Raw genomic sequence first — 19,977 nt, 5'->3', positions numbered from 1 at the left:
ACTATTATCTGTAAAGAGTTTGTACATGACCTCGGTGTGCTTCAGTCCCTCTCACATTACAAAGACGCAAGGCTTAGGGTTGGTAAGTTGTGGGCAGGCAATGAAGCATGGCAATAATTGCAGGCTGTCCCTAGCACATTATTGATGCAAGCGGCACATTTTACTGTATGTTTCAATGCATGTGACAAATGAAGTTAAAAACAATGCTTCCATTAAATTCTACTTCACTTCCACTTTGCAGGACAACAGTTCAATGGTTCAATTTAATACCAGGGAACGTATACAACCCAAAATTCTTACCCTTCACAGACACCCACAAAACAGAAGAAAAAGCCCAAAGAATGAAAGACAGAAAAATGTCAGCACCCCAAAGCCCCCCTCACCCCCCTTAAGCAGCAGCAAGCAACAACCCTCCCCCACATATGCCTCAGCCCCCCCAGCACCTGCCATGCAAGCAATAGCAACGTCCCCACAGAGACCATGATCTAGAGTCCAACCCAACATTGACACCCCACAGGCTCCCTCTCTCACACAAAAATGTACAGTTTTTCATATCTTTCTCGTCCAAACAATATTTTTCCATGAAAGGGTTGACAGGTCTCCAAGGATCAGTATGAACCCAGAACATTATTCTCTCTTCTTTCGGTAGTTCTGGTCCAGAATATCTTCAACAATAAGAGAAGTCTGGATAAGTACATGGATGGTAGGGTGTAGCAGGTCATGGCCCCAGTGCAGGTCAATGGGACTAGGTAGGTCAGCACAGACTAGATAGGCTGAAGGGCCTGTTTCTCTGCTGCACTTCTCTATGACTCGAACATTTTATGATTTTATTTTCATCTCTATTATTTGCCAAGATGCACCCAGAAACTTGGTTTCATTAATTCCATTTCATACCCTTATTAAACAAAAGTAACATTAAAAAACACAATAAGAATTTGTGCATGAACTCATTCTGCTTTGAATGTTAAAATATAATTTAATGACCTTTTCTTTGTTTTAACTAGTTTGCATGCACGGTAGCAGAAGAGATTAGCATAACACTTTACAGTACAGGCGACCCGGGTTCAACTCATGTTGCTGCCTGTAAGGACTTTGTACGTTCTCCCCATGATCACGTGGGTTTCCTCCAGGTCCTCCAGTTTCTTCCCACAGTCCAAAGACGTACTGGTTGGTAGGTTAATTAGTCGCTGCAAACTGTCCCGTGGTTAAGTTAGGGTTAAATCAGGGAAATTGCAAGGCAGTGTGGCTGGGTCAGAACAGCCTACTCCTCACTGCATTTCTATGAATAAATAATTGCCAAGGGCCTGTGTCAATGTTGTTAACCCCAAATCATAACTTCAAAGTTCAAAAAACTCCAAAGTAAATTTTATTAGAGTACACATGTCACCACATATAACCCTGAGATTCATTTTCTTGTGGGCACAGGAATGAAAGATCAATCTGAGTGCAGGAGATTCAGAACAAATGCAAATATAAATAAATAGCAATAAATAACAAGAACATGAAATAATGAGATAGCCTTTGAAAATAAGATCATTGGTTGTGGGAACATTTCAATAATGGGGCAAGTGAAGTTGGGTGAAATTATCCCCTTTCATTATCTGTGGAATTCTCAGCCCAAAAAAGCAGTGGAGGCTACCTCAGTAAATATACTTAAGACAAGGTTGGATAGATTTTGCATATTTTGCATAGTAGGGGAATTAAGGGTTATGGGGAAAAAGGCAAGTAGGTGGAGATGAGTGCATGGCCAGACCAGCCATGATCTTAGTGAATGGTGGAGCAGGCTCGACAGGTCAGATAGCCTACTTCTGCTTCTATTTCTTATGTTCTTATGTTAAGAACCTGATGGTTGGGGGGTAGTAATTGTTCTTGAATCTGCCAGTGCAAGTCCTGAGGCTCGTGTACCTTTTAGCTGACGGCAGCAGCGAGAAGAGTGCGTGACCTGGGTGGTGGGGGTCCGATGACGGATGCTGTTTTCCTACAACAGCATTTCATGTAGAATGTGCTCATTCAACTCAATCCAAACAATAGTACATCCTTCATGACTTCAGGTGGCCCTGAAGCACATTGTCAAAGTACATTAGAGGAGCAGTCAAAGATAAAGTATGGAAAGTGGCCCTTTGGCCAAGACTGCAGGATGACCATCAAGCACCCATTTTACACCAACTCTATAGATTGATCCTATTTTTTTATCCTCTTTGGGTTCCTTTCAACAAGATTCTACCCCTCCCTTCCATAACGGGGGCAAGTTACAGTGGTTCATTAATCTATGGACCTCCATGCAACCATCGGGAAGGAGGCATGGACTTTCATTACCCTTCAACCACCAGGCTCCTGAACCAGCATGGATAACCTCACTCACCTCAACTCTGAAGTGACACCACAACCCATGGACTCACTCTCAAGAACTCTACCACTCATGTCCTCAATACTAGTTATTGTTATTATTTGTTTTTGTATTTGCAGTTTGACTTCTTTTGCACATTGGTTACCCGATGCACACTCTGATAATAAATGTCTGTCTTTATTTCTGCACAGGTTTTCATTGATTCTATTGTAGCTCTTTGCGCTACTGTGAATGCCTGCAAGAAAATGAATCTCAGGGTGGTATATAATGACAGATGCGTACTTTGAAAATATATTACTTTGAACTTATTCAACCTGTATATCTTGGGGATGTGGAAGAAAACCACAGCACTGAACAAAGCACACAGGTCACCCACAAGACGACGACAATGGCCAACCACTTCTGCAGAAATATTTGCCAAGAGCAATCATGGTCATGGAAAGAGCATGATCGCCCACATCATGTGACACGGCGCATAATGAACGAACTTTGATGGGAGGGTTGTGGAGGGAGGCCTATGGACTAGGTAGAGGTCAATGGGACTAGGCAAATTGACAGTTCGGCATGGACTAGATGGGCAGAAGGGCCTGTTTCTGTACTGTAGTGCTCTATGACTCAATGATTCTGTGGCTCTTTGGAATGTGGGAGGAAACCAGAGCACCCAGTAGAAACCCACATGATCACAGAGAGCACTAGATTGAGTGAAGGTTACGGAACTGTGAGGCAGTAGAAACATAAAAACATAAAAAATAGGTGCAGTAGGCCATTCAGCCCTTCGAGCCTGCACTGCCATTCAATATGATCATGGCTGATCATCCAACTCAGAACCCTGTACCTGCCTTCTCTCCATACCCCCGATCTCTTTAGCCACAAGGGCCATATCTAACTCCCTCTTAAATATAGCCAATGAACTGTTTCCTGTGACAGAGAATTCCACAGATTCACCACTCTCTGTGCGAAGAAGTTTTTCCTAATCTTGGTCCTAAAAGGCTTCCCCTTTATCCTCAAACTGTGACCCCTCGTTCTGGACTTCCCCAACATCGGGAACAATCTTCCTGCATCTAGCCTGTCCAATCCCTTTAGGATTTTATAGGTTTCAATAAGATCCCTTCTCAATTTTCTAAATTCCAACGAGTATAAACCTAGTCGATCCAGTCTTTCATCATATGAAAGTCCTGCCATCCCAGAATCAATCTGGTGAACCTTCTTCGTACTCCCTCTATGGCAAGAATGTCTTTCCACTAGTAGTTCCACTAACTGTGCCACTCGTCACCCACTCTGTGCTTGGTTTTTAGCTTGCTGTGGAAGTGAGACTCACAAAGGTAGTAGTGGGTCTTTACCACGTTTCACTAATTAAACTGTTAACTAAAGCAAGCTTCCCCAACAGCTGAGAGTGAGATAATATTAGCAAAAGAGGAAATGGACAGTTAAAACAACTCTGCACTGGAATCAGACTTTTATTTTTGGACCTAGTACCAAAGGAAGCCTCACTCTACCGTAGAAGACATGCAGTCACCATGGAAACGTGTGGCGACACCAGAGACCGGAATGAAATCATTTTCAATGCAAGAGAAACAAACTCCTGATTACAATCATAATCACAGTACTGATTGGAAGTTTGTTTTGGCAGATAATGACAATGGCTTTTTCTCGATGTTGCCTGGGGGAAAAATATTGGCCAGGTGCTCATAGCTCCTTGATTCTTCAAATAGTTCAATTTAATATCAGAGAATGTATACAGTATACAACCTGAAATCCTTGCTCTTCACAGACATCCATGAAAGAGAAAGAAACCTAAAGAATGACAAATGATAGAACCCCAAGGCCCCTCTCCCACACACAACCAGCAACAAAAGCACCAACCTTCCCCCCACTTCCTCCTGCAAAAGCATCAATCCTCACCACCCACCATGCAAGCAACAGCAAAGCCCCTGAGACCACGATCGAGAGTCCATCAAAAAACTACTGTCCATTCCAACACTTCAACAGCTCAGACAGGCGCTCTCACTAGCAAAGGAGAGACTGTCATCGCTCCTGCAACTTGACACCTTGAGTTCTTTACATCCAACTGAGGATAGAGACAATTTAACAACATCAGCAAAAGGTGGCACCCTGCACTGCTGGTTTTCTGTAATTAACTGAGGTTAATTTGAAACTACAAATGTTCGTTCATTATGTGCCATGTCGTATGATGTAGACAATCATGGTCTTTCCACGATCATGATTGTTCTTAGCAATTTTTTCTACAGAAGTGGTTTGCCATTGCCTTTTATGGGCAGTGTCTTTTCAAGACGGGTGACCCCCAGATATTATCAATACTTATCAATACTCTTCAGAGATTGTCTGCGTGGCATCAGTGTTTGCATACGAACATCCACCACCTGCTCCCATGTCTTCATGTGAACCTGACTGGGAGAGCTAAGCAGGCGCTACACCTTGCCCAAGGGTGACCTGCAGGCTAGCGGAGGAAAAAGCGCATTACACTTCCTTTGGCAAATCTCCACCCCGCCACCCATTACCCAGTATCATGGATTTAGCCACAGATGGCACGTGAAATGCTAGCAATCCAACTCACTCCACAGCGCTGTACCTGACATGTTGAAACCGTTTAACAGAAGGGCAATCAAACAATGAAAAATTTGCATTGTTAAGAAGGCCCCGAGTTTGCTTCATACCAAAGTCAGTTTCACTTTGAACTCAATGTAAGTGTGGCTAAGTTTGAAACCCCCCATTTCACTGCAGAAATCAGGCGTTGGTTACTAAGTACAAGCTTAGTACATGAAGTATTTAGAAACACACAAAAACCTCACAAAACTACTCAAATAGTGAAGGAACTTTAAAAATACACTTAAATTAAAAGATTGTTAAATATACTAAAAAAATTACTTCAGTCCCTCACAGCCATTCTTCTCCATAATACTTTTGACCTACAATCAGGGTTTCCAAACCTTTTTTTTAAAATGCCATGCACCCGTACCATTAAGCTGATCATGGTGTAATGGCATTCTTGAGATCCTTACTCTTCGCAGGGACATCCACAAAAACAAGAAACCCCAAAGAATGAATGATTGTAACACAAACAGGAGAAAAATCTGCAGACGTTGGAAATCCAAGGCAAAACACATAAAATGCTGGAGGAACTCAGCAGGCCAGGCAGCATCTACAGAAAAGAGTGAGCAGTCGACGTTTCAGGTCACGACCCTTCGTCAGGACCTTCTTCAAGTGATAAGAAGCCCAAGGTTGCCTCTCAGACTGCAGCATCGATGCTCCCTCCCCACCCCACCCCGACCATGCAAGCAATAGAGAACTTGATCTAGAGTCGATCAAAAACTGCAGTCCAACCCTGCACTCTGGTATCTCTCTCAGCAGCAAAAGAGAGATCGCCCCCGCAACAGTGAGCGAGACCAGTGACTCGCTGTTGCAACATTACACTCCTCCGTGTCGCTTTCACAAGCCCCCCGACTTGGGGACCGAAGGGCAAAGAGCGAGAAACAGATGACTCCGAAGGTTTTAGTAGACCCAGGCGACCTCCAGATATATTAGAATCATAGAGAAGTCAGCAGAGAAACAGGCCCTTCGATCAATCTAGTCCGTGCCAAAACCATTTAAACTGCCTTCTCTAATCGATCTATGCCGGGACCTAAGCCCTCCCCACCCTTACCATCCATATGCCTATCCAAACTTCCCTCAAGTGTTGAACTTGAGCTCGTATGCACCACTTGTGCTGGCAGTTCATTCCACACTCTGAGTAAAGAAGTTTCCCTTCATGTTCCCCTTAAACTTTTCACCTTAACCCATGACTCGAATTGTCGTCCCACTCAACCTCAGTGGGGAAAAAACCCCATTTACCCTATTGATACCCCTCATAATTTTTGTATACACCTATCAAATCTCCTCTCAATCTTCTTTGTTCTAAGGAATAAAGTCCTAACCTATTCAATCTTTCCTTATAACTCAGGTCCTCCGTAAGTAAGTAAAGGCATCCGTTAGTCTTCTGAGATCATGGATCTGCGCCTGGAAAGTCTTCACTCTCCAGGGCACAGGCCTGGGCAAGGTTGTATGGAAGACCAGCAGTTGCCTATGCTGCAAGTCTCCTCTCTCCACGCCACCAGTGTTGTCCAAGGGAAGGGCATTAGGACCCATACAGCTTGGCACCAGTGTCGTCGCCGAGCAGTGTGTGATTAAGTGCCTTGCTTAAGGACACAAAATGTTCCCTCGGCTGGGGCTCGAACTCACGACCTTCAGGTAGCTAGTCCAATGCCTTAACCACTTGGCCACATGCCCACAATACATGGTCCTCCATACATGGCACCATTTTCTCTGTACTCTTTCAACCTTACCTACATCTTTCCTGTAGGTAGGTGACCAAAACTGCACACAATATTCCAAATTAGGCCTCGCCAATGTCTCATACAACTTCAACATAACATCCCATACTTTGATTTATGAAGGGCATAATCTAGCTGAAGAAAGGTTGCTATTTAGAGTGCTAAGGGAACACATTGAAAGCCAGAACAATGCACAGTGTTTGCTCAAAAATAACTACGCAGTTCCATGCTGTTTACTTTGAATTATCTTTGAGACAATATTAAAAGCAGCAAGACGAATTTTCCTCAAACTGAGAGCTCAATCTGGAAGTAAAAAGTTTCCCTTCCTCAAACAAGGTTCAGTCTGAGAGTTTAAATAGCAACCACAGCTGATCGGGTCTCCATTCTGTTTCAGCAAAACCATTTTGGTAAAGTTGCATTTAATTGTCCCAGACACACACAAGCAGACCCAAAGACCAGATATTGTAAGTGGTGCTTGAAGGATAAACAGTTATCCAACGACCTGTATCTGTAGGGAGATCCTGTCCATTGTAGAGGAAGGTTATATAACGAGCTATGGCTTAAGAGACGTGAATGGGCTCCAAGGCTTGAGTCCAGGGTGGAGGGAAAGAGCGTTGGGAGGATGGAGCAGTGGGAGAGATGAGAGGGAGAGGAGGGGGATGGAGGGAGAGGTGGGTGTGGGGTGGATGGGTTGAGGTAGAAGAGAGGGCGAGGGGTGAGTTGGGGAGAGGAAGGTAGTTAGAGAAAGGTCGGGGATGAGAGGGAGGAGGATACAGGAGGATGAGTTGAGAGGTGAAGAAGGGAAGGTAGGTGGGGATAGGGCAGATGGGTTGAGGGGGATACATGGAAGATGGGGAGAGATGGAGATGAGGAGAGGGTTATGAGAGGGAGATGCGCAAGGTAGAGAAAGTTGAGGGGGTGGAGAGATGGGAGGAAAGGAGGGGTGGGAGATGAGGAGGGGGTTACGGGAGGGAGAGATGGGAGGTGGATAAGTTGACTGGTGGAGAGGAAGATAGGTGGAGATAAGGAGGATAGGATGAGGGAGGTGGGGTGGGAGATGAGGAGGGGTACAGGAGGGAGGGATGGAGGAGGGGAAGGTAGATGGCGATAGGGCGGATGGAAGGAGGAGGTTGAATGGGAGGCGATGAGATGAGGTGGAGGGTGAGACAGAGGAGTGAGGAGAGGAGTGCAAGGGTTGAGGGATTGAGAGCGGAGAGGGGGTGAGGCGAGACAGGGAAGGAAGGGAGGTGAAGAGGCTGTGAATGAGTCGAGGAGAGGGGAAGTTACAGAGACGATGGGCCGACGGGCCGCCAAGGAGTTGCCGGTCGGGTAAGGAGGAAAGAACGGGCCTCTCCGAGCCCTATAAGCGGGGCCCAGTCACGGTGAATCCGCCAGTGCCGCTTACCTGTCCGCCCGCTCCCGCCCGGGATCCCGAGGCCGCCGCCCAACGCCTACAGCCCGTCCGCCATCGCCCAGCAACGCCCGCTCCAGCAGACCCGCCCAGCCGCAACAACTTCCGCCCGCTCCCACACCTCCATTGGCTGTCGTGTCTGTCAGTCCAAGCCTCGAATTTCCGCCTCCTGTCGGATGACGTATGTGGGGTGTCGGAGCAAAGATATCGCTGGTTTGTAGTTCGGGGTGATAAGCAAAGTTCTAATCTTACGGATCTATTGCATTTTTACACTTCAGAACTTGTCCATCATAACCATTATAAATTATACGCGCAACCGCTATCTAATACTTGATAAGTGAAGAAATAAAACAGATACTTCTGTTTATAAATATATTATATTTGAAGGCCCCTGTCTGAACTTGTTGGTGTGGTCCGTGATGGGGAACCCCCAATGTTGCAAAGTTCAGGGGTGCATTTGAGTTGACGTCTAAAACTTTAAATCGAAGTGTTTATTTTATTAAATGTATTGAGAAAATACAGTAAAAATACAAAACGCTTTACACCGTTTATTCTTATTTTTTTATTATGAATGACGCTTAGCTTTGAAATTTTATCTAAAACTATGTGAATTTACAACTCAATTCACGTTGAAATTATTGCTCCAGGCAGCAATTATTCACAAATCGTTCATTTAAACCAGAAACACTTGTTCTAACCATGGGGAGAGATTCAGTGGGCTTGAAGCGTTCTAAAGGTAAAATCAGGGATGCCGTATTCATTTACGTGCATCAGGAATCTGCTGTAGTGTGTTGGCGCGATATGCAACAGAAATAAAGCATTCGAGTTATAAAGAATAAAGATCGAAATAAAGATAAAGTTAAAGGTTAAAGTGCAGATATGAAATTCAAAGCAACACACACAAGATGTAGGAGGAACTCAGTAGGTCAGGCAGCATCTATGGAAATGAATAAACAGTCAATGTTTCAGGCTGAGACTCTTCTTCAGGTAGGGAGGGGAAAGACGCCAGAATAAAAAGGTTGGTGGGGTGTGGGGGAGGAGGTTAGCTGGAGGGTGATAGGTGAAGCCAGATGGGTAGGAAAGGTCAAGGGCTGGAGAAGAAGGAATCTGACTGAAGCACCTTCAATTACTCCACAAGACTGAGGTTTGGTAAAATACTGAAAGGCTTTTATTCACTGTACAATACGACCTCCACAGTGAGTGTCTGCCCCCGGACTGAGGGGGAGGGGCAAGGCAAACACCTTTATACAGGAATCTGTGGGAGGAGCCACAGGGGCAGTCAGCAGAGGGGTGTGTCCAGACAGGTAACCGAGTTACAACATATATACATGGTTTACCACACTGACAGGAGAAGAAAGTAGATCATTGGAGAAAGGATAGGAGGAGGGGACCCGGGGAAAGTAATAGGCCAGTGAGAAAAAGTGAAAGGTCAAAGTAGGGAATAGAGAAAGGAGGTTGGAAATCTATTGCCCGGAAGGAAAAATCAATATTCATGTCATGGGGTTGGAGGCTACCCAGTTGTTGCTCCTCCACCCTGAGGGTGGCCTCATCTGGGCACAAGGTTGCAATCCTCTTGCATGATTTAAACAGCATTATAAAAAGTGGTTTAAAGTTATAAAAAGTGGTTTAAAGTTTTAGGAGGCATAGAAAGGGTAGATAGAAAGTTTGTCCCACCTTGGGTGGAGGGGGGATTAAAAAATAAGAGCTGGGGGCTGTAGGTGAGAGGATTCCCTCCAGTTTGCCTACCGATAGGGCAGTGAAGAGCAGATGCCATTTCATTGGCTCGTCACTCAGCCCTGGAACATCTGGACAGTGAGGATGCGTACATCAGGATGCTCTTCGTTGACTACAGCTTGCCATTCAACACAATAATCCCCTCAAAACTAATCAATAAGCTCCATTACCTAGGTCTCAATACCTCCTTGTGCAATCGGATCATCATTGCAGACCCCAGTCAGTTCGGATTGGCGACAACATCTCCACAATCTCCATCAAGCACAGGTGTGAGCTTAGCCCCCTGCTCTAATTGCTTCACGTTTATGACTGTGAGGCCGGGCACAGCTCCAATTGCATAATTAAGTTTGCTAACGACGACACTAGCATTGGCCGAATCAGAGGTATTGACGAACCAGCATGCAGGAGGGAGACTGAGAATCTGGCTGAGGTGGTGCCACAACTACAACCTCTCACTCCATGTCAGCAAGACCACGGAGCTGATCATTGACTGTGGAGGGAGGAGACCAGAGGTCCATGAGCAGGTCCTCACTGGGGGATCAGAGGTGGAGAGGGTCATCAACTTCAAAATTCCTTGGCGTTATCATTTCAGAGATTCTGTCCTGGGCCCAGCACACAAGTGCCAATACAGAGAAAGCGCCTTTACTTTCTTAAAAGTTTGCGAAGATTTGGCATGTCATCAAAAACTTTGACAAATTTCTATGGATGTGCAGTGCGGAGAGTGGGCACGTGGCCAAGTGGTTAAGGCATTGGACTAGCTACCCGAAGGTCGTGAATTCAAGCCCCAGCCGAGGAAACGTGTTGTGTCCTTGAGCAAGGCACTTAACCACACATTGCTCTGCGATGACACCGGTGCCAAGCTGTGTGGGTCCTAATGCCCTTCCCATGGACAACATTGGTGTCGTGGAGAGGGGAGACTTGCAGCATGGGCAACCACTGGTCTTCCATACAACCTTGCCCAGGCCCGCGCCCTGCAGAGTGAAGAATTTCCAGGCGCAGATCCACGGTCTCGCAAGACTAACGGATGCAGTGGAGAGTATACTGACTGGTTATATCACAGCCTGGTATGAAAACTCCAATGCCCTTGAATGGAAAAGCCTAGATGGGCTGAAGGGCCTGTTTCTTTGCTGTATTTTCTATGACTCTATGACTTGTTGTAGGTAGTGTTTAATGGTTAGCGTGCTGAAATGAGCCCCGGCCGCTCTCTCGGGTGCTCGACTGATTACTTAGATCAGGGATTCCCACCCTTTTCGATGCCATGGACCAATACCATAAAGCAAAAGGTCCATGGGCCCCAGGTTGGGCACTCTGATTTAGGACATAAAACAACACAGCATAAACCTCTGACCTTTGACAAGGTGCCACATATGAGGCTGCTTAACAAGATAAGAGCCCATAGTATTACAGGAAAGGAACTAGCATAGATAGAATATTGGCTGATTGACTGGAGGCAAACAGTAGGAATACAGGGTTGGCTGTGGGTGACTAGTGGTGCTCCGAGGGGGTTGGTATTGGGACCGCTTCTTTTTTATGTGTAATGCACTGGTTAAGATTTGGGATGTAATGTTAAAATTGTACAAGGTATTGGTGAAGCCAAACTAGGAGTATTGTGTACAGTTCTGGTCACCGAATTATAGGAAAGATGTCAACAAAATAGAGAGGGTACAGAGGAGATTTACTAGAATGTTACCTGGGTTTCAGCACCTAAGTTACAGAGAAAGGTTGAACAACTTAGGTCTTCATTCTTTGGAGCATAGAAGGTTGAGGGGAGACTTGATAGAGGTATTTAAAATTATGAGGGAGATAGATAGAGTTGACGTGGATAGGCTTTTTCCATTGAAAGTAGGGGAGATTCAAACAACAATATGAGTGAGGTTGATGTTCTGGAGCATGTTGATATTAAGGAAGAGGAGGTGTTGGAGTTGTTAAAATACATTAGGACAGTTAAGTCCCCAGCGCCTGATGGAATTTTCCCCAGGCTGCTCCACGAGGCGAGGGAAGAGATTGCTGAGCCTCTGGCTGGGATCTTTATGTCCTCGTTGTCCACGGGAATGGTACCGGAGGATTGGAGGGAGGCGAATGTTATCCGCTTATTCAAAAAAGGTAGTAGGGATTGTCCGGGTAATTATAGACCAGTGAGCCTTACGTCTGTGGTGGGAAAGCTGTTGGAAAAGATTCTTAGAGATAGAATCTCTGGGTACTTAGAGAATCATGGTCTGATCAGGGACAGCCAGCATGGCTTTGTGAAGGGCAGATCGTGTCTAACAAGCCTGATAGAGTTCTTTGAGGAGGTGACCAGGCATATAGATGAGGGTAGTGCAGTGGATGTGATCTATATGGAGTTTAGTAAGGCATTTGACAAGGTTCCACACAGTAGACTTATTCAGAAAGTCAGAAGGCATGAGATCCAGGGAAGTTTGGCGAGGTGGATTCAGAATTGGCTTGCCAGCTGAAGGCAGAAGGTCGTGGTGGAGGGAGTACATTCAGATTGGATGATTGTGACTAGTGGTGTCCCACAAGGATCTGTTTTGGGACCTCTACTTTTCGTGATTTTTATTAACGACCTGGATGTGGGGGTAGAAGGATGGGTTGGCAAGTTTGCAGACGACACAATGGTTGGTGGTGTTGTAAATAGTGTAGAGGATTGTCAAAGATTGCAGAGAGACATTGGTAGGATGCAGAGTGGGCTGAGAAGTGGCAGATGGAGTTCAACCCGGAGAAGTGTGAGGTGGTACACTTTGGAAGGACAAACTCCAAGGCAGAGTACAAAGTAAATGGCAGGATACTTGGTAGTGTGGAGGAGCAGAGGGATGTGGGGGTACCTGTCCACAGATCCCTGAAAGTTGCCTCACAGGTAGATAGGGTAGTTAAGAAAGCTTATGGGGTGTTAGCTTTCATAAGTCGAATGATAGAGTTTAAGAGTCGTGATGTAATGATGCAGCTCTATAAAACTCTGGTTAGGCCACACTTGGAGTACTGTGTCCAGTTCCGGTAGCCTCACTATAGGAATGATGTGGAAGCATTGGAAAGGGTACAGAGGAGATTTACCAGGATGCTGCCTGGTTTAGAGAGTATGCATTATGATCAGAGATTAAGGGAGCGAGGGCTTTACTCTTTGGAGAGAAGGAGGATGAGAGGAGACATGATAGAGGTGTACAAGATAATAAGAGGAATAGATAGAGTGGATAGCCAGCACCTCTTCCCCAGGGCATCACTGCTCAATACAAGAGGACATGGCTTTAAGGTAAGGGGTGGGAAGTTCAAGGGGGATATTAGAGGAAGGGTTTTTTACTCAGAGAGTGGTTGGTGCGTGGAATGCACTGCCTGAGTCAGTGGTGGAGGCAGATACACTAGTGAAGTTTAAGAGACTACTAGACAGGTATATGGAGGAATTTAAGGTGGGGAGTTATATGGGAGGCAGGGATTGAGGGTTGCCACAACATTGTGGGCCGAAGGGCCTGTACTGTGCCGTACTATTCTATATTCTATGTTCTAAACAAGAGGACATGAGTTGAGAGTTAAGGGGCAAAAGTTTAAGGGTAACATGAGGGGGAACTTCTTTACTCAGAGAGTGGTAGCTGTGTGGAACGAGCTTCCGGCAGAAGTGGTAGAGGCAGGTTCGATTTTGTCATTTTAAAAAAATTGGATAGGTATATGGACAGGAAAGGAATGGAGGGTCATGGGCTGAGTGCAGGTCGGTGAGAGTAGCGTTGGGCACGGACTAGAAGGGCCGAGATGGCCTGTTTCCGTGCTGTAATTGTTATACGGTTATAAATGCAAGAGACTCTACAGATGCTGGAAATCCAGAGCAACACACACAAAATGCATCTGTGGAGAGGAGGAATGCCCAGTTGATGTTTCAGGCCAAGGGCTGGAGAGGAAGAGAACAGAAGCCAGAACATGATGCTATATACATCAATCTGGCTGGATATAAAGATGCAGTCTCAACCCACTGTCCAGACAACAGTTGCCACTAGTTGCCTTGATACCGCACTCATCAGAGAATCAAAATTGGGTTAAATATCACCAGCATATGTTGCAAAATGTGCTGTTATGTGGCAGCAGTACATCATAAAAAAACTAAAAAAGAAAATTAAATTAAACAACTAGTGCAAAAAGAGGGGAAAAATACAAGGTGGTGTTCATGGGCTCATTGCCCATTCAGAAATCTGATCGTGGAGGAGAAGAAACTGTCCCTGAATCATTGAGTGTATGCCTTCCGGCTTCTGTACCTCCTCCCTGATGGTAGTAATGAGAAGAGGGGTCTTCAGGCTCCTGGACCTCCTCCCTGATGGTAGTGATGAGAAGAGGGGTCTTCAGGCTCCTGGACCTCCTCCCTGATGGTAGTGATGAGAAGAGGGGTTTTCAGGCTCCTGGACCTCCTCCCTGATGGTAGTGATGAGAAGAGGGGTCTTCAGGCTCCTGGACCTCCTCCCTGATGGTAGTGATGAGAAGAGGGGTCTTCAGGCTCCTGGACCTCCTCCCTGATGGTAGTAATGAGAAGAGGTATGTACTGGGTAATGGGGGTCCATAGTGGTGGCTGCCACCTTTCTGAGCCATTGCCTTTTGAAGGTGCCCTGGATGCTGGGAATCCTGGTGCCCATGATGGAGCTGGCAGGCTTCACAACTTTCCGCAGCTTTTTCTGATCCTGTGCTGTGGTTCTTCCCTCCCATATCAGACAGTGATGCAACCAGTTACAATACTCGCCATAGTATATCTATAGAAATTTGCAAGTATCTTTGGTGACGTACCCATTCACCTCAAACTCTTCATGGAATATAGCTGCTTTCATGCTATCTCTGTAATTGCATCAATGTGTTGGACCTAGGATAGATTCTCAGAGATATTAGATTATGAGGACACGCAGTCCTCTTTAATTGTCATTTAGTAATGCATGCATTAAGAAATGATACAGTATTTCCTCCGGTGTGATATCACAAAAACACAGGACAGACCAAGACTGAAAAACTAACAAAACCACATAATTATAACATATAGTTACAACAGTTCAACATTACTATAACTTGATGAAGAAGTCCATGAGCACAGTAAGAAGTTCAAAGTCTCTCAAATGTCCCACATCTCACGCAGATGGGAGAAGGAAGAAAAACTCTCTCTGCCATGCCCGACCACAGTCCGACTCTGAGTCGTCCGAAAACTTTGAGCCTCCGATCAGCCCTCCGACACCAAGTACCGAGCACCATCTCTATCCGAATGCTTCAACCTCAATCTCGGTCGCCAACAGCAGGCAAAGCCGGGGATTTTGAGGCCTTCCCTCCGGAAGATTCTCAATCATACAGTAACAACAGCAGCGAACCTGCATTTCAGAAATTTCTCCAGATGTTCCTCTGTGCTTTCACGTCCATCTCCATCAAATCAGAATTGTCCACCAAGTTGAAACTGCTCACCTTTTCCACCTCTGATCTCTTGGTGAGGACTAGTGTGTATTCCCTCAACTTCCCCCTCACGAAGTCCACAATCAATTTCTTGGTTTTATTGACGTTGAGTACAAGGTTGCTGCTGCAACACCACTCAATCAGCTGGTCTGGCTCGCTCCTGTATGCCTCCTCGTCACCATCTGAAATTCTGGCACTGATTGTTGTGCTGTCGACAGATTTATAGATTTGAGCTGCACCTAGTCACACAATTACAGTGTAGCGCAGTGGGCAGTGCGCTGAAGCAGCATCCTCGAGGTGCGCCAGTGTTGACTGTCAGCGAGGAGGAGATGTTACTTCTGATCCGCGCAGACTGTGGTCTTCCAGTGAGGGAGTCAAGGATCCGGTTGCAGAAGGAGGTACAGAGGCCCAGGACTTGGAGCTTGTTGATTAGAACTGAGGGTATGGTGGTGTTGTATGCTGAGCTGTAATCAATAAACAGCATTCCGACCTATTGTCCAGGTGATCCAAGCCCAGGTGAAGAGCCATTGAGATTACATCTGCTGTAGACCTGTTGTGTCGATAGGCCAGCTGCAGTGGGTATGGGTCCTTGCTTATATAGGAGTTGATTCTGGCCAAGACCAAACTCTCAAAGCACTTCATCACAGTACATGTAAGTGCCACTGGTTGATATTCAATGAGGCAGCTCACCCTGCTCTTCGCGGGCGCTGGTATGATTGTGTAGCCCCCCTGGCCAGCCGCAGGATTGCTCGGCTCGCTGTCGTCTAGGGAAACAGCCTCGGCCCCGCGAAACTAGGTAATAGTTCGTGTGGATGCTGTGTGATGTACCCCACCCCGCCCAAATAACAGACAATACACCAGATACGATTAAATGGTTTACAGTTTATAGATATTACTGGAACTATATAATTAACAGAGAATAAAATATAAAAGAGAAATAAAAGGCGCCACACTTATCAAAGTTCAATCTCTTCGTGCACAAACAGTTGGAGCTCAGGACCCTTCTTCTTCACCTTGCGACCCCTCTGACCACATCGACCGGCCGCCTGGGACCACAACGGTGGTCGACCAGACGCTCCACATGAGTCCGTCTCCGTCTCCTCGCCAAACGCCCTCCTCGGGGTCCGACCCCGTTAGCGGACATCACAGCACCTGGTCCATCCTCCGTCTCTCTCTCCCGCCTTCTGCCCCCAAAACCCCACACATACAAATCTTCCAGATACACCAAAATCATAACAACTATCCCAATTGGCTCGTAATATCTTCATATCACCGCCTAACCCAAAACAAGCTGCTAGCGCAAAACTTTCTCAGCGTTTAACATAACAAAGAAGCATTCCCAAGTATCACATAACAAAGAAGCCATTTTAATTAGCCTTTGCAGTAACATAAAGACGGAACCCCCTTACAATTGTCACCCTTTTGAAGCAGGAGGGAACTTTTAACCGCAGCAGTCAGAGATTGACGATGTCCTTGAACACTCCTGCCGGGTGGTTGGCGCAAGTTTTCAGAGCCCTGCCAGGTACGCCTTCAGGACTCGATGCCTTGCAAGGTTTCAGCCTCTTGAAAGATATTCTGACATTGACCTCTGAGACAGAGATCACAGGGTCACCAGATGCTGCAGGGATTTGGACACGGGTAGCTTTATTCTCCCTTTCAAATCATGTACAAAAGGCACCGAGCTCATCTGGGACTGAACCATCACAGCCATTCGTGATGTTAGGATTTGCTTTGTAGAAAGTAATGGCCCGCAAACCCTTCCAGGGCTGACGTGCATCCAATTCCATCTCTATCTCCAATCAGAATTGTTTTTCTCTCTTAAGATAGCCTTCCATACGTCATACCTGGACTTCTTGTATAGTTCTGGGTCACCGGTCTTGTATGCCACACATCTAGCCCTCAACAGACTACGGATCTCCTGGTTCATCCATGGCTTTTGGTTTGGGTATGTCTGATATGTTCTCAAACTCATCCACACAGGTCTTGACGAAGTCGGAGACAAGTGTGGCGTATTCATTCAGAATTGAAGATGAATCCCCGAATATTGTCCAGTCCACCAACTCAAAGCAGCCCCCTGCCTCTGATGACCATACCCTCGTGGTCCTCACCACTGGCGCTGTGATCTTTAGTCTCCGCCTATACGCTGGGAGTGGAAGTACAGCCAGCTGATCGGACTTTCCAAAGTGTGGGTGTGCGGTGGCACAGCAAGTGATCTTGATGGTGGTGTAGCAGTGGTCAAGTATGTTGGCTCCCCTGGATTCACAGATGATATGTTGGTGGTGTTGTTCAGAGAAGCCACCAGGACTGGGTAAGCCATTCAAAATGGTTTGGAAATTGTCCCACATGTCACAGAACATAGACGAGTACAGCACAGGAACAGGCCCTTCGGCCCACAGTGTTGTACTGAACCAACTAAAGAGTTAATCAAAAACCCCCAAAAACTAATCCTTCCTACTTACAACATGTCCATATCTCTCCATCTTCTTCACATTCATGTGCCTATCTAAACGTTTCTTAAAAGCCTCTAATGTATTTGCCTCCACCACCATAGCAGGCATCCACCACTCTCTGAGTAAAAAAAATTACCCCTCACATCCCCTTTGAACCTACCCCTCTCACCTTCAATGTATGCCCTCTGGTATGAGAGATTTCAACCCTGGGATACAGATGCTCTCTGTCCACTCTGTCTATGCCTCTCATAACCTTATAAACCTCTATTAGATCTCCCCGCAGCCTCTGGCGCTCCAGAGAAAATAACCCAAGTTTATCCAGCCTCTCGTGATAGCACATGTCCTCTAAACCAGGCAGCATCCTGGTAAACCTCTTCTGCACCTCTTCCAAAGCCCCAACATCCTCTCTATAGTGGGATGACCAGAACTGTACTCAATATTGCAACGTCAGTGCAGATGCCAGATATCTGAAGCCTCGACCCAAAACTTTTTCTGTCCGTTTCCCTCCATAGAGGTCACCTGATCCACTAAGTTCCTTCAGCTTTTTAATTCAGACGTAGTGTGGCTTCCTGACCAATGAATCATCCGAATATAGAGTAAAATTGCACATAATATTCTGGCCACGTCTGCAGGGAACCAGAGTCTGCAGTCTATTAGTCACGAGTTACCAGTCACTGTGGTTTGACACTTTACTGAAAGGAGAAAGAAAGTTTTTTTGGAAGGATTTTGGGGTTAGCAATGTGTTAATTTTAGCTGCTGCTTATTCATCGTACATGACCGAAGCTTGCTAAGCCAGTATAGATGCTCTGGTTTCCTAGTCAGTTCGCTAACACAGCCTCTAAGAGGACCACAGTCTCATAGGGTTTGGAGGCTTGCGTGCCTCACTGACCTGGAGAGCGATGCTGGCTAGATTCAGGGCTACATGACTGGGCCCTCAGTAGGGTCACCCATGCCAAACAGGTCAAAGGGTAGAGGACAGACTAAGATTGTTCCGCCGGTCCTTCAGCTTCAGGGAAACTGTCCACTTCCCTCCACCACTGACCGACTGATCCACTCAGCGAATGCAGCACCAACTTTTAATGTGCAAAATTGGCCACTGCTGGTGTTCAAGGTGTTCCAACAATATATGTTATGCCAGCTGACAACGCTAGAGAATTCTGCAGACTGTTAAGAGCTGAAATAAGTTAAAAGGTGATGTTAAAGAATCTTTTGAACTGAGGCTGAGGTTGTGGCTTGCTCTGGTCTACATGTCTGAGGACCCTGCGATGTTTGCTTGGCTCTGTGCTGAACTGAAGCTAAAGTTGTGGCCTACTCTGGCTGCTTCAGGCCCCATGGTGTTGACTTGGCTCTGCGCTGAACTGCTTTGGCCTGCTCCCGCTGCTCCAGGCTCTGTACCTGAGGGCTCTGTGACATTTACTCGGCTCTGCGCTGAACTGTGGCTGAGGCTTTGGCCTACTTCGGGCTCCATGATGTTTACTTGGCTCTGCGCTGAACTGTGGCTGAGGCTTTGGCCTACTTCGGCTGCTCCAAGATCCGTGTCTGAGGACTCTGCCAGACATCCCACCGTGCAAAAACTAATTTCAGCGAGGTAGCACCCCCAACCCTTGCATCCCCATATCCCCCCCCCCCCTCCAGTCGACCTCCAAGGGTGTATGTAATACTTTGTTTAGTGATTTTGTCTAATCTGTAAACCAAGTTGGGTATATGCAGAAAATGTGACATTAAAATATGTACTTATATTATATTATATTATATTATCATGGAGTCTTTTTTTAATCCTATTACAACCTTAAGCAAGTCTACAGGGAGTTTGGCCTCATCACGTAGGACATCAATAGAGTAGCTCCTTAGCAGCTAGTCAGCTAGTTTAAATAATGTTAGCTGTGCTAATGAACAAATGACACCTGTTAAACTCACCTCAACATGTCTTTTACAGTCTTAACCCACCATGGGCAATAGAAAAGTCACTGTTGCAAACAGTGCAGCGAGCAACACTGTCATTATTTTTGAGGTCGACTGTAAAGCCCGCCCACAGAGAAAACTGATTGGTCTACTTAGTACAAAGAGAGACCAATCAGGATGCTCCCTCTCCCTCTCAAAAAATCGATTTCCGGAATATTGTATATAATTTGCGGGCATCGGGGAACTGCTGTTAATATGCGGGAGACTCCCGGAACTTCCGGGAGAGGTGGGACATCTGCTCTTCGATAAATTTTTGGCTCTGTACTGAACTGAGGCTGAGGCTTTGGCCTGCTCTGGGCTCCACTTCTGAGGGCTTGGCTCTGCCCTGAACTGAGGCTGAGGTTGTGG

General features: G+C 46.2%; 1 protein-coding gene across 1 annotated transcript in view; it reads right to left on the bottom strand.

Annotated features, from left to right (window-relative positions):
* wasf2 (WASP family member 2) overlaps positions 1-8,186 on the bottom strand; it is an 81,557-nt gene extending 73,371 nt beyond the window's left edge. The window contains exon 1 of the mRNA XM_072246187.1: positions 8,081-8,186. The gene's annotated coding sequence lies outside the window, so the exon portion shown is untranslated. The remainder of the gene's footprint in view (positions 1-8,080) is intronic.
* Positions 8,187-19,977: the final 11,791 nt, after the last annotated feature.

Source organism: Mobula birostris, chromosome 29, assembly GCF_030028105.1.
Source record: "Mobula birostris isolate sMobBir1 chromosome 29, sMobBir1.hap1, whole genome shotgun sequence".
NCBI classification, from domain to species: Eukaryota; Metazoa; Chordata; class Chondrichthyes; order Myliobatiformes; family Myliobatidae; genus Mobula; species Mobula birostris.
Note: the sequence above shows the minus strand (reverse complement) of the source record. Positions and strands in the feature narration are given on the sequence as shown.